The sequence below is a fragment of the Lithobates pipiens genome, unplaced genomic scaffold (genome assembly GCF_037356315.1).
Source record: "Lithobates pipiens isolate NorthernLeopardFrog02 unplaced genomic scaffold, aLitPip1_a1.2 Scaffold_22, whole genome shotgun sequence".
Classification (NCBI taxonomy): domain Eukaryota; kingdom Metazoa; phylum Chordata; class Amphibia; order Anura; family Ranidae; genus Lithobates; species Lithobates pipiens.
Window position 1 is genome coordinate 278,038,694 of NW_027507784.1, and position 15,489 is coordinate 278,054,182.

General features: G+C 42.1%; 2 protein-coding genes across 2 annotated transcripts in view; one reads left to right on the forward strand and one right to left on the reverse strand.

The window, feature by feature from the left end:
* The window catches only part of CHLSN (cholesin), a 573,216-nt gene that overhangs the window by 160,365 nt on the left and 397,362 nt on the right, over positions 1-15,489 (reverse strand). The window lies entirely within an intron of this gene.
* The window catches only part of GPR146 (G protein-coupled receptor 146), a 90,617-nt gene continuing 88,136 nt past the window's right edge, over positions 13,009-15,489 (forward strand). The window contains exon 1 of the mRNA XM_077449077.1: positions 13,009-13,586. The gene's annotated coding sequence lies outside the window, so the exon portion shown is untranslated. The remainder of the gene's footprint in view (positions 13,587-15,489) is intronic.

A 15,489-nucleotide genomic window follows, 5' to 3' on the forward strand; every position in this document is an offset into this window, starting at 1 on the left:
CTGCTTAAAAGTAAGCAGCTACAAATACTCTAGCTGCTGACGTCTAATATTAGGACACTTACTTGTCCAGGTATCCTGCGATGTCAGCACCCCAGCCGATTTTCCAACCGGCTCTCAGGTGCTGCCACCACCATTCACTGTAAGAGAAACCGGCAGTGAAGCCAGTTCCCTACTGCACATGCGTGAAGCGCGCTGCGCTTTCTGAATGACCCGGGGGTGGGGGAAGCAGGAGAGGGGCCAAACTTCCAAGGGATCTCGTGGGGCGGCGGCGAGGTCTCCCGAAAGTGGGGACGAGTACCCGTCAAAAACCAGCACCCCCCAAAATGTGCCAAATGTGGAATCGGAGGGGGGGAGGAAGCAAACAAGCAGAGTTTCCCTTTTTGGGTAGAGCTCTGCTTTAAGTAGCCAATAGTAGGAGATCCTGCTCTGCCAGTGCAATGGTTCAAAACCGTACATAAGGGAAATGTACAGTTTCTGCATATAATATACATATATATAATCTTTTTTTTTTCCTCATTTATGATTTCAGACAGCAGGTGGAGCCACAGGTTTCTTTCATATCCACTTTCGGACCGCAATACATATCTATAGATGTTGCAATTTGCAAGTGGTTTACTGGGTTATGGCTGTAGCCATCAGGCATAACCCCAGTATTTTTTTTTTCTTTCAGCCTTCCGACACTCATCATTGTTTCTCACCGGCAGGATCCAATGGTGTGGACGGCTGGTCACAGAGACAAACAAAGACTAGAATATCGTCTTTGATCGCCTCTATGGCCTTCTAGGACCACAGCGACGTCATGATCCATGGTGCATGTCAACTAATTTTATTGATCTTTTGTTTTAAAGGAAAGCAGAGAATTGGGGTCTTTTTGACCCCAGATCACTCCATTAAGAGAACCTCTCATTCTTATTTCTATTACAAGGGATGTCCTTGTAATAGGAATAAAAGTGATCAAAAAAATTAATTAAAGGGACAGTGTAAAAATTATGATAATAAAAAAATAAAAATAAATAAAAATATTTAAACCGCCCCCATCCCTCTGTGCTCGTGTGCAGAAGCAAACACATATGTAGGTTGTGCACGCATATGTAAACGGTGTTTGCACCACACGTGAGGTATTGCCACAAATCTAAGAGCAATAATTTTAGCACTAGACCTCCTCTGTAACTCTAAACAGGTAACCTGTAAAAAAAAAATTCAAGTGTCACCTGTGGAGATTTTAAGGTACTGTAGTTTGTCGCCATTCCATGAGCGTGTGCAATTTTAGAGCATGACATGCTAGGTATCTATTTACTCGGCGTAACATCATCTTTCATATTTTGGGTATTTATTGTATTGCATTTGAAAAACAGTTGCACAAATACTGTGTGACATAAAAGTTACTAAATCTGCCATTTTATTCCCTAAAGTGTCTGCTAATATATATTTATCTATAGTGTTGGGGGGGGGGGGGGGGGGGGGGGTCATAAGTAATTTTCTAGCAAAAAATACGGATTTAAACTTGTAAACAAAAAGTTCCAGAAAAGGCTTAATCTTCAAGTGGATATGCTTATTATTTAGCTGGAAAAAAAAGTTTACACAGCTGAAAAGTTCAAGCTCAAAATACATACACAGCTGAAGGGAAGTCAATAAAGTCTAACAGTAAACAGTTAAAGCTATGATGATCTCTCTTTAGAAACCCCAAAATGTTTAAAGGGGAGTTCCAGCTTGTATAAAAACAATCAAAAGTCAGCAGCAGCTACAAATACTGTAGCTGCTTACTTTTAATATAAGGACACTTACCCGTCCAGGTATCCTGCGATGTCAGCAACCTTAGCTGATTCGTGTATCAACTTCGGGTGCAGGCACCAGCATCTTTACTAAGGGAAACAAGAAGAGAAGATTTGCGGCTTCACAGCCTGTTTCCTACTGCGCATGCATGAGTCACACTGCACTTTCTGAATGGTCGCACTGTCTTCTGGGACCTGTGTGTGCGAAGGAGGGGCCAGAAATTTCATAGATCACCGCGATCGTTGTGTGGCAATCTTATCCGGAAGTGGGAGTGGGCACCTGGTTTTGACAGGTATCCGCTCCCCACCCAAAAAGTGCCAAATGTGGCAGTGGAGGGGGTGAGGGTGTGAACAAGCGAAGCTTCCGAAGCTCAGGACTAGCCAACATGAGGACTTCTGTGGATAGCTCCTGCAGAATTCACTGCTTTATCCATTACATAACCACAGGGTAGTGACATGTTCCTCTGATGGTTCCTTCATTTCATGGAATAAACAAACAAGTAGTCAATCTGACAAAGAGTGAATCCTTTCTTAGGGCTTATGTCAACGGAATTTGGGCTTGTGTCAATCAGAAAATTTGCATCTGAAATCATTATGAGATGCTCTTAAGATCAATCAGAGTTCACTGATGAGGCATTTGATCTGCAGTTGACCTCTTTCTAACCTGTATGTAGCCAGGTTGAAAGGTTTGTACAGGTTAGTTAGCTCCCAGGCTGTGGAAAGGGTTTCATGTTTTAGCTCAGTTCCTGGGCTTTCAACCCTAGCCGGCCCACCTATGCTTTAAAGGAACAGCTAAGGTCCGGAGCTGCGGGAACGAGTGGGTATTGGTGGGTTTAAAATACAACTGCACTTGTTGCCAACTGAGGGTAACTGTATGCAATTGAAATTGAATAGTGTATGAGGGATAGATTTTGTATAAAATAAAGGGTACCTTAATAGTGCACTGTCAACCTGTACAAAACACTCATAAACTAGTTAAAATTAGAGATACATTTGTGTGTAATACACTAAAAAGAGAGTCCTGGAGGTGTAGGCTTGGAGTAATTAACAGTCTGTAGCTAACACTGCTGGTAAAAGCAAGGCTGCCTCCTGGAGCGGGCCGGGAGCCCAGACACTGCAATAGAAGAAGGAAAGTGGTAAGAGAGGCGCCAAGACACCAATAGTGTAACACATTTATTGAATGGCAAACTAATATACAGTTAAAAATACAATCACAAACATCAGAAGGAAACGGGCATGTCATTAGCTTCGAGAAAATACACCAGTGGGGAGTCAAATCCAGGCTGGAGCTGCTAGGATGACAGGTCTGCTGCGAGAGTCTCTGCAGAGGTGGTGGGAAGCCGCCATGAGAGATTCAAGCTGCCAGATGCCAACGATTCAGGAGCCAATCATAAATGTGTTTGGAGGCCAGGTCCCATCTCCTTTGTCAGCCTGATGTTTGTGATTGGATTTTTAACTGTATATTAGTTTACCATAAATACTATTGGTGGCTTGGCTCCTCTCTTTCCTTCTTCTACTGGTGGGTTTAAGTGTTGCAGGCTCTTCGTGGCAATGCTGAAGGAACTAGGATTTGCAGAGGACATTCAAGCCATGGACAATGCCACAATGGACCCTCACCTCAAGGAGGTATGCCTGGGCCACTACATTATTCTAGTTAGGATTAGGGACAGGACGTTGTTCATATTGAACTGTGTGCCGCATCATGTTCAGTAAAGTTATATTAACCATTATAAGTTTCGTCTGAAGTTACTTAAAGGGTTCTGGAGTATTCGAAATACGAAATAACACTACTACAAAAGGTTAACTCAGCAAGGCAAGAAGAAGAGTGTAGTTGCTATAGGTAACCAAGTGACGGACAAAAAAAGCTGCAAGCAACCAGTCCTTAAAACGTGGTATCTGGCAATGGTGACACTCTGGTAGTGAAGGGGTGGATATCCTGGCTTCCTTCCTAGCGGGTGGTATCCAATAGCAACTGGATCCTAACCTGCATTACAGGGATACATATATGGTCTGGTCACGAGGTAGGAGAAGGAAATTGTTAAGTGAGAGCATGCATGAAGTCTGTGCTAGGTGATCGGTGGGACTTCATTCTGTCACTGGGAGTGAGGTAACAGAGCTATGCCGGGCTGGTGGAGTGGGAGCAGGCTCAGCACATCCCTTACAAGTTACAGTGTGTAGTGACATGGGATGAGTCGCTTTTCAGAAAAAAACTCTAGTTTATTTACTGTACACAGTGAAGACTCATCTCTAAGTCAGGGAACTGCCTTAATGTTAGGTATTTCACATGACTGCATGTGGCATTGATGAACGTGCTCTGCATGAGAGGTACCCCCACGTGCATGGGCAAAGAAGACCCCGCCCACATGAAGTTGACTTCCTTCTGACCCATATCAATCTGCCTAGAGCTGCTTTTGTATTTTCTTTCACTTGATGTGAACACAAGCCCATATACATTTTTGTGAATGAGTAGAGAGACAAAGACCTACAAGAAAATCTCACCACTGGAATCTCCAAGATAGATACAAATTTGGCAGGTAATGTGCAGGGGCACAGCCTATACCACACATTGGGGAAAAAGGAGGTGGTGGCACAGATGCTCCAGCCCCTGCACGGAGGTGAGGGTGTAGAGTACCAGAGTTGCATGATGTATGTGTATATGTTGTGTCTTGTAGTGGTCACGCAACTACTCAATCCACTCATATGACCATTTACCACTGAGCTACACACAGGAAGAGTGTTACTTGCCAAAGGAATTGCAGTTCAGACAGTTTTGTGATTTTCATACAGTGTAAAGCCAGGCACGTGAAAACCCTATTTCCTATTACAGTTTTTCAGAGAAATGTGAATCATAAAACTAAAGGCTGCCATGCACAGCTCAAATATTGTCCAATTCAGCATGCTAGCACCACTTTACAAAAGTCGATTGCTCAAATTACTTTTATTGACGAGACTAGGTGGAAAAATGTCGGCTGAACAGTTCCTGCATCCAATCTATTGCAATCAATTCTTGGGTATTCTGACAGCCACAGGTTCTGGCTATCAGAATTAAGAAGATTCATGCATCCATGCTGTTAAATGTGAATGATAGAATCTGTTTGATTTCTTTTGTGCAGTCTACAGGTTGCACAAAGAAATCTATATGTGTACAGCTAGCTTTACAAATTGGCAGGTAAAACATATATTGCTGTTGTATGTTTGTCTGGTCCAGTGCTAAACAATGCTGCTGCTGCTGTCCTGAGTGGCCAGTTTAAATCCCAGTCATCATTTTTACAATGTAGACTGAAAATGAAAACCCCTATCTCACCGCTAAGGGCAACACAAATATGTTTTTATCATTTGCTCCTGTTCCTATAAATTAGCCCCAACAGGATTATCTCAAAGCAATGCCAAGTGACAAACTTTTTCATTTCATAATAAGTGAAGTGAAAAATAACAGGGAACAATGTTTCTAAAAACCTTCATCGGAGGTACAGCCAGGGAAAGTTTTTAGTGCCTGTGTCAGGCTATAAAACCACAGGAATAGCTCCAGCTTCATAGGCTGCCCTTTATCTGGACATCGCTCAAACGCATCACATGACAGCTTGCTGGGGATCAGCCATGCCAAACACACTGATGGATCCGACAGGCTCTATATGGTGCTGTTCTATAGGGCGACAGCAGCTGAGGGTGAAATGATCAATGTAAGCCTCTATTTTCAAGCTATAATGAAAATAAAACTGTGAACTCATGAGTGGGATTAACTGCGGTTATAATATATGAATTATAATACAAAACATATGTATGCCTGAAGAGCAGTTCATGGTAAAACTGCTAAACTAATGTTGGGCTAATATATGTAAAATCCGAAGAAAGGAAAAATGGAGATATTATTCATATCTGTCAATCAGATGTAAAAAATACACTTTTGTGAACTAGAACATTTAACAAAAGTGTCAGTTTTAACCTGCCCAGAGAGGTTTTATCAAACCACCTTGCCAAGTAAAATGTTTTGGCCCTGCTAACTTGCTGAACTGGCAACACCTTATCCTAAACCCGTGAGATTGAAGTCCAAGGATTCCCACCTCCAAGCCAGATAAGTCTCCCAGTTGGCTAAACATTACCATCTATTGCGGACATCTAAATGCAAAGAGATGTAGATTTGAGGTTGCATATAGCAGAATGAGTGACAAGATTCTTAGGTGTCACTTAAAAGGCACTGTACAAGACCGTGTCAATTTGTCTGAAGGCGTTTTGGTTGCCACCCATCCAGTTTTCAGCCATACAGTTTAAATTCAGAACTGCTGTCTGGTTCTTTGATGATCACGTACATCGGTGCAATTTTTTAAGCCTCCCTGAGACTTTATGTTCTGCAGTTCAAGCTAGGCTCAGGCACCCATCATGCACCCCAGTACCATCCATTCAGTTTTCATTGGACCAAAAGGTAGCAAGCCCAGTTAAGGGTTCACAAGAAATGTAAATAAAGCTTAGACTATTTATAACACTGACTAGATGATTTTGGCACACCTGCAATGTTTCTAATGCCGCATACAGATGATCGGAATTTCAGCCATGCAAAAGACCGATGAAAGCTTTTCATTGGGAAAATGCAACTGTGTTTTTGCTCCATCGGAATTTAGCTGGCCGAATTCCCGCCAGCAAAAATTTGAGAGCATGTTCTCAATTTTCCCAATGGAAAAACTTTCTATCGGAAATTCCGATCGTGCGTATGTAATTCCGACACGCAAAAACTCACGCATGCTCAGATTCAACTACGAAATGGAAGCTATTGGCTACTGGGTATTGAACTTCCTCTTTCTAGTCCCGTCATATGTGTTGTACGTCACCGCGTTCTTGGCGGTCGGAATTTGGTGTGACCGTGTGTATGCAAGACAGCTTGAGCGAAATCCCATCAGAATTCCGTCGGGAAAACCATCAGAGTTTTCGACCAAAATTCCAATCGTGTGTACGCGGCATTGGACAGAAATAGCAGTTCACCGACAGGGTTTATTTGTTGTTGTTTAAACTGAAAGAGTACTTTTAGCCCTTACTTAGCCCTTGTGTGCTAAACTATAATAGAAATGGGCCATAGCTGCTTCTTTACCTACTCTGAGCATCTTCAACGCCAGCAAAGGCCTGCACAATGTGCCCTTAAAGACTTGTATAGGGCCATCTCCTGAGACTCTCCATTTTATGTAAGTCTATGAAAAAGTACACAGAGTTAATTTGTCCTTTAAGTCAGGTGCACCTTGCCTTCGGTTGGGCAGTGGAATGTACTACAGCCCAAGTGCAGGTTTTACTCGAAACCACAACAGACATGATGACTATTGACAGTATAACCTAAATGCTTTATGGAACACAAGGAACCTCAGGTGCTGCTCAATTTTTAGTGTGTTTAAAGAACATCACTCAGTAAGTACTGATAATGGCAATTACAACATACATCCACGGTCTCAAGTGCAACTGGCTTGTAAGGAGCAAAAGCTCTGCTAAGTGACAAAATAAAGGGATGCTGGGTTTGTGCACCAGCTATTATGTCCCGAAATGCTTTTGCTTAGAGCACTGGAATGTCAGGGCTTCTTGTAGCCTTGCTTTGTTTGACATGTAACATTGCATTAAGTAATTATTCATAAAAATGCTTTTACTTTATAGTCAGCCTTAGAATTAAAGTATGTGAATAGGAATAAAACTGCGCTAATACATAGCAAGCAAAAACTCCTGCAAGATATAAACACCGTCCCAATATTATTGAAATTTTCAGAGTTGTGCTAATTATTGAAAAATAAATGTCCACAAGTGATGTAATAATTAATACTAGCGAGTATCACTGCCATCCACCACCTTGAAAAGTGAATCCGTGCATCAACATTCCCTGAAGAAGTCACGTGACGGTGACGAATGCGCAAGGAAGGAAGTGAGAGAGACACTAGGAAGGACGCTGGAACGCACCGTTCGTTGCTCTATGTGTTGCTCTATACACCGCTTTACATATTTACTCCTCAATGTGAGTACCCTGTTATTTTAATTCAATAAATTGGTTTCTTCTAAACTACTACACTATGGATTACCATCTCCTTATTTTGTGAGGCACACCTACCCTAAGGTCATAGGAATTGGAGAAAGCTATACATCATTATTTCAATAAGGCTGTAACCTCACAGCCGTGAGGTAAGGGCACATACGTTCATTCACTGGATGACAGAAAGAAAAAGTCACTGCACCTATATGTTTGCACGTGTCACTGGAGTCTGAAGCAAAGAACTTTTCCTTTAGAACACTGCACGTTTACATTTTTTGAATAGTTCATATTGACTATTTAGCACTTTATTCGTTTTATTTATTTTTTATAAATTTTTTTCACTTGCAATGGTTACGTCCTGTATTGCTGCTAGCATCATTTGCACAATGTAATGCACTGCATGGAATACTAATTTTGCGTTTTTTATATGTTTATTGGATTTATTGAGATTTGTTTTCTTTTTCACTTGGCATGCCACATGGTATTGTGCTTATGTGAGTGTATGCAGATTGTTGAAATTTGGTTACATACCTTGGACTGTCACTTCATTTATATATTCACTTGGCACATTATATTGCAGTTTTGCACAGCTTTTGGATTTTATTATTTATGTGCTTAGGCATTTACTTATGATTGATATTAAAATTTTTTTTATTTATTTAGCCTATTACGCACTTTATTAGTTTAAAGGCACTGTTTACATTGAGTCACTATCCATATTTCTACTTTCTTTCTAGTATTATTCCATCTGCAACCCCCTTGTCCCCTTGCCTATTCGTCCCTCCATCCCTTACTTCCTCTTCACCCTTCTCTCTATTCCTTCCCCTCTTTTCCCCCCCCTTTTTTCTCTCTCCCTCCCCCCCCTCCCCCCCTTCTACTCTTTTGTACATTGCGCAACACTAAAATCTTTAAATCGTGCATCAACACCGCCACCAAAGGCTCGCTTACCAGCTCACGTGGACCTCTCACCACAAGAGGTCACTAGCGCTTGTGACTATATACTATATATTCTATACTCTATAGGTGATCCCTAAAAACTATCCCACTTCCACCTAATAAAAGAAATGTCTAATTTCTAAATCAGCTTATCCCTCACAATTATTATCTCTTGTATCACTTGACCCTCCCTTTTAGATGGTAAGTTTTCAAGAGCAGGGCCCTCTGAACCCTTTTGTATTGAACTGTATTATAATTGTGCTCCCTTCACTTTGTAAAGCATTACTCAAACTGTTGGTACTATATAAATCATGTACAATAATAATAATCACACATATCTGCTTTTTATTTTTGGTTTTGTTTTTTTGCATGCAGTCAATCTGCAATTTATTGGAGGAATTCAGTTGACTAAAGACCATTTTTGTTGGTTCAAATGTCCCAGATAGTATTAACTTTGAGGTTCTGATAGACTTCTATTCAAGGAAAGCAGAAAAAGGAGCCATTGTGTGAGATTTAAAAAAAACACACATGAAATAAAATAATTTATGAGAAAAAAAGTCTCTTAAAGGCTAACCCCAGCAGGGGCTAATGGCTTGTTTAGGTCTAGGGGACTAGTTAAATAGGATTTACTTACCCAACGCTAGACTGGTTCCTGCAGCATATTCTCCCCTACGCTATAGTGGTCTAAGATCCTGATGTCATCAAGATCAGTGCAGTGACTTAGGGATCTCAGATTCTGGGATCTGAAACTAACTGAGAGATCTCAGGCTAGACATTTCCTTACCAACAGACAATGGAAAAAGACAACAAATCATATAAGACCCTACATTGCAGGGTCTTTCCTTCTGGCAGAAGATCCAACTGTCCCACTATATTAGCTCATTACCCTCACCGGATGCATTCGGGAGGCAACTAACTCCTTTTGAGTTGCTATGCCTGGACCAATCACCACTAAGACATGCAATCTCTCCGACATACCAGCTGCTGGTATCCCCACAACCAAACGCTAGACCTCCTAACATTGTTAAGTGGGAACGAGATCTGGGATTGGACCTCACAGATAAACAGGTTGAGCGGATTGCCCTCTTCTCTCACAAGATCTCCACATGTGCAGGACACCAAGAAACAGGATACAAAGTAATGTCTTACTTTAAAGTCAAAGTAATGTATTATACACCGGAAAAGATTCACAAGATGTTCCCCCAGAGCACTGATCTATGTTGGGGATGAGGGGAGGAGATTGGAACACTTCTTCATGTTTTTTGGTCTTGCAGATTAATACGGCCCTTCTGGACAGAGGTTTACCGCATTGTCCAGAGGTTCACGGATCGGGTGTTGCCGGACTTCCCCGAGTTCTTCCTTCTGCATCATCACGGGATCCCAACCAAGATCTACAGGAAATCTATATTCAGGGGCGGACTGACCATTCAACCACTCGGGCACTGCCCGGGGCCCCCATCAGGGTTGCCAGTCTCAGTAAAACCAGGAACAGTATGTAAAAATCGATGTTCTATTTACATCTGTCGCTTACTGACATCCTTTTGGTCTAAAAATCCCAAGATTATAGCTGCCCCACCTCTCCAGTACCTTTTCAGCCAATAGAAACATGTCTGTGTATACTGTATGATTGTATACTGTGTGGCCCCATAATCTCTGATTGCCCGGGGGCCCCATAATCTCCGATTGCCCGGGGGCCCCATGATTTGTCAGTCCACCCCTGTCTATATTGCCATTCTTGCTCACGGCAGCAAAAGGCTGCATCCCACTGTACTGGAAACAAACCCAGCCTCCCACGGTGGAGACATGGTTGAAAAGAGCAGCGGACATACACGCAATGGAGGACTTAGTGGCCGCGTAAAAAGGCTTAAATGAGAAATTTTCCAAAAAATGGCACTTCTGGCATGAGTTTATCTATTCCAAGGAATACAGACAGCTGGTGAATCAACCCCCTTGAGGAAAACAACCCCCGCCTTTTTTTTCTCTCCCCATTACCCCCTCCCCCCCAATCCTCCTTTTCCTCCCGATTCTCTCTTCCTCCTTCCTATCTTTTTAGCGCCCTTTGCTTCTGCTCCTTTTCTGGCTATAATCCGATATTAGCATAGTTATAGGGGTCGGTGCGAACTGGCTCAATTCCCTTAATTTCTCTCTTAAAATACGGCCTAAGCCGGAAAACTGAAGGGGTCGGGCAGGATGCAGAGAATTCATACTCCTTACATACATACAGCCTACCTCTATTCCACTAGGAGACTTCATATACAGTATTCTCATGAGTGTATTAAAACCAAAAAATGAACAGAGATGTATAACTTGTTCTGCTACTGTTTTGTACCCTGGTGGGTTTTCTGTATTTCCACTTGAGCTACCTTGTATTAAAATAAAAAAAATTATTTATAAAAAAAAAAAAATCAGTGCAGTGTTTATTATCCTGCATTGGACATGATGACGTTGAGGGACAGCTCAATGTTGGAGAGCAGGGAAACGCCATCTGCCGGGGAAGCGGAGGATTGTGTAAGTAAAAATGCAAACAAAAAATTTTGTTGTGTGGAAGGTATATTGAGAAAATAATCTCATAAAATAAAACCTGTGAATTTATTTCCTCTTTCAGAAGAGGCGATTAAGAAGGGGATATGACCACCATATATAAATACATAAGTGGTCCATATAGTGAAATTGGTGTTGAGTTATTAAATTTCATTTCATTACAGAGGACAAGGGGGGCAATCTTTACATCTGTAGAAAAAGGTTTAACCTTCACATACAGAAAGGCTTCTTCACAGTAAGAGATGTGAAAATAGAATAGAATAGATTCTTTCAAGAACTAAGCCCCGTACACACAGGCAAAATGGCGGAAGACATTTGCCAGTACAAAAAATACCAGCCAACATTGGCCCATGTGTATGTCAGACATGCATACTGAAAATTAGCATCCGACCAACTCCAGATCAGTGCTCTCAGTCAATGACAGAGTGTGCTGATTGGAGTGTTCTGGCAGGGGGGCCATCTCCCTGTCAGAGCACAACAGCTCAGCGGGGGAGATCGCTGAACTAACCTTGCATGGTTAGTACAGCTGCTCTCGACCGGAGCTGGCAGTTTTTTTTATTTTGGGTATAAGATAGTGTAAGTTTTGTATTTGTGTGAGTGTTTTTTTTTGATAATGGTTGAACTAGATGGACTAGTGTATTTTTTAAACCTGACTAACTATATAACTAATGCCTGTGTATGTGTTCACACACGCAATACTTTTTCGTTCAGCCCAGTGGACTGAATGAAAAAAAAAACTGAGGAGCCCAGTCTACTAACTATGCGTCCAATTGGGAAATATGTCTCAGACCAGTGGTTCCTGATTGGCGAAGAGGCGATTCAGTGTGAAAATAATGAATATTCATTCGCTATTCTAAACACACCTGGATGGGCTCTGAGCGCAATACTCTTTTCTCAAAGACCACCCTATTTTCAAGCCTATTAGAGCCTCGGTCTCTAATTGGTGCTTCAAAAAAACACCCCCGCCACCGTAATTAAAGTGCCCGGCATCCTGAGAGGGGCCAGACGCAACGATAAGGGGTGACGGCGGCATGGAAAGGGGAAGCAGCGGCTGTGTGCCCTTAATGGACGGGCCGCCCCTGCTTCCCACTGAGCTATTGCGTTCTGACAGAGGGCCTACCCCACACCCCCAAACTCAGGATTACCCCGCCCCCACCAGAACACACTGGTTAGCGCTCGCAGCCACTGGTTGCCAGCGCTGATTGGATGCCGATTGGTTGCTGGTTTTCCAGTATGCCCGTTTGACAGAAGCCGGACCGGCTGCTGTACAAACTGGCCGAATGTAATCTGGTTTCTGTTCAACTAGCCAATATTCAGCACGTGTGTATCAGCCTTTAAATGGACTTTGGATTGTAAGCTTGAGTGCAGGGACTGATGAAAATGTAGAGTATGTAATACGTTATGCAAATTGTTGCTCCTACCTGTAAGAAATCATAAATAAATAACTGGCACAGCTATAAAAGTTACACTATCGACAATTAAATGCCAGCTGCAATCAGACTGGTGTATACAGCGATTTTCTTTTCTATGTAAGGTAGCACAGCGCAGGCTTCTACATTACAGGTTGCACTATGCTCCACGCATTCCAAGGACAAATACGACCACAAAAGCACCATTCCTACGCAAGCCAGAACTATAAGCATCCTGAGCGGTTTTGGGAGGGGAGGATCCCAGTCCTGCCAAAGTCCCTCCTTGACTTCACCTCTGCAAACCCACTGAAAGAAAATATGAGACTCCCTCCCACCCAGCCCTCTGCTGCTCAGAGCTGTAACAGAGCGTAGGCAGGGTGCCAGTCAGCATGACCACAGTGTGCATTGACTCTGTTTAATGAAAGCCAGGAAAGAACACATTACACAGTGTTTCTTTAGAGAGCCAGCTAGCCTTCAGTGATTGCAATCAATAAAAACACTCGGCAAGGGGCCCACAGGGGGAGAGAAAGATGAGGGAGAGCTCTCTGTGCTGAGTTTGCCTGCCACTCTCCCCTCTCCCTTCCCCCTCCAACAAAAACAAGTGGAACTTTGGAAGTCAGAAGACAAACTGGTCTGCATAGAAAAGACAGCACAGCTCCCAGCATCTCCCAGCTAGGACCCTTCATCGACTATTCATCTACTATGCCTGCACCCGAGAGGTGAAGCTTCCAACAAGTGCAGCATCCACAACAACATCATCCGAGCGCTTCCCAGAAAAGAAGACGTTTTGAGGAAGCCATGGGATGGGATCCAGTACAACCATTGCAGGATGGCTAATACTGGCACTCTTGATCGTCCAACAAACAAGGCGATCTATTCCTATTTATCACAAGCTGCACTGACTCACTACCAATCAGCTGCATGCGGAGAGAGGTAAGCTGAGCTGCTTGCTAACTATAATGCATCATGCCTGTGTTTACATTTGCTGTGTCACATGTATCCATTCATCGCAGAGAAAGGAACACATATTCCTCCATACTACAGCATCACAGAAATGCCAAGACGCTGCTAATGCATTCTAATATTAGTAGATGGAGATTTTAGGATTTTATCTGCTTCTCATCACGTGCAAAGAAAAAAAAAAAACAACTACTGCCATGCTGCATGTGGGCAATGGAATTTGGCATCGCTTTAGGCAAGGCTTATTTTCTTTTTATGTGGTACTACAATCCCATCATGATAGTAGCATTAGCAAAAGTATAGGGTTTGTTTCCATATTTCGCAAGCAATCCGGCTATTGAGCAACGATATCTGACATTCAGTACAATCGACTCGAACTGCAGATTCATTGATAGTTTTTATTGATAAAAAAATAAGAGTCTGTTTACACCTTGGTGTTTTAGTGCACATTGCCATGTAGAGGCTTAGCATTGTTATTAATGCTGTTCGTTTATATATAAGTAGAGTATTGACATGTAGGGATGCACAAATACCATATTTATTTATTTTTTACGAGTACCAATACTTTTTTTTTTTTTAGTACCCGCCGATACCAATTATCGCAACTGTTTTGTTTACACTTCAGCTGTTACCAATAGTACAAAGCACTGACAAGTAATTTACAAATGAAATAAATTGATTTTGTTTTTTAATTTTGTGCTTTTTTAATGTGAAATGTGTAAATATATGTCAATACCGTATATAAGTGTGAAAATATTCACTAACAAAGCGAAAAAAAAAGTTCATAGTTTATAACATAGACGTGAACAAAAAATTATTACATGGAGGAGAATAGGGAGTTAATTAAGGCTGATTAGAGTAAATTAAGGGTTAATAATGGGTTAAACAGAGGAACATGTGTTTATGCCCACTGACAGCTCAAAGAACCGAGCCTGAAAGTATGGGTTTCAGGTACCGATGCATTTGCACGTGTAACGATACTTGTGCAAATACTCGGTATCGGCACCAATACTGATACTAGTATCGGTGCAACCCTATTGACATGCATTGGCCACAAAAAGGTCAAGTCTAAGTTTATTTTTTTCTGTTAATGCATGTTTTAACGCTTTGGGATAGGAATGGCAATCCAAAATTAAGCGCATCAAAAGAGCATCTTAAAAAAGAGCGCACATTAAGTTGCCTCTAGCTATTGTATTCTGACAGCTAGAGCCTGTGGCTGTCAGAATACCCAAACATTGGTTACATCTGACTGAATTCCGCCGTTGTTCTCCCAACAATTTCCATCTGGCTCCTTTGATTTTCAGATTGAAGGACGTCAGGTAGGAGGGCGTTGACACAGTATAACAGGAACAAGAGTTATGTGTATCGCCCAGCTTTAGCGTGAATCTAGAGTAATCCTTTCACTGTCCAAATGCCAATGCACAAATGACTGTTGTGAAGGGTAATGACAGATAACAAGGAAGAGCAGTACTCAGTATTATGAAAAATTTGCCAGTCTGTGTGCAGCTTTACTGCACTGGTGATCCCCCGAACAAGCAACTGAGAATTGTCACTTAATATCCCGGCAATGACCATGGCTTCTGCAGCTTGCTCAAGTGAATGCTCCATGCTTCACCTGTCTCGGAAGACTACGGAAATCCTGAACAAATTTGGAACTGTGTGAGATGACTTTAGTCATTTCAGTTAGCTTAATAATCAGTCTGATTCCATGATCTTAAATAAAATCTACAAAAGTGGGGTTGGAGTGCTGTTAAACTACCCATAGTCACCAGACAATGCTAGCCAGGCTTGTGGACTCTTCATTCATACAGCGTTTGATCTGAGCGACCCCAAGGCTCCGTTCATGCACCACTTAATTCGAGCGACCCCAAGGCTC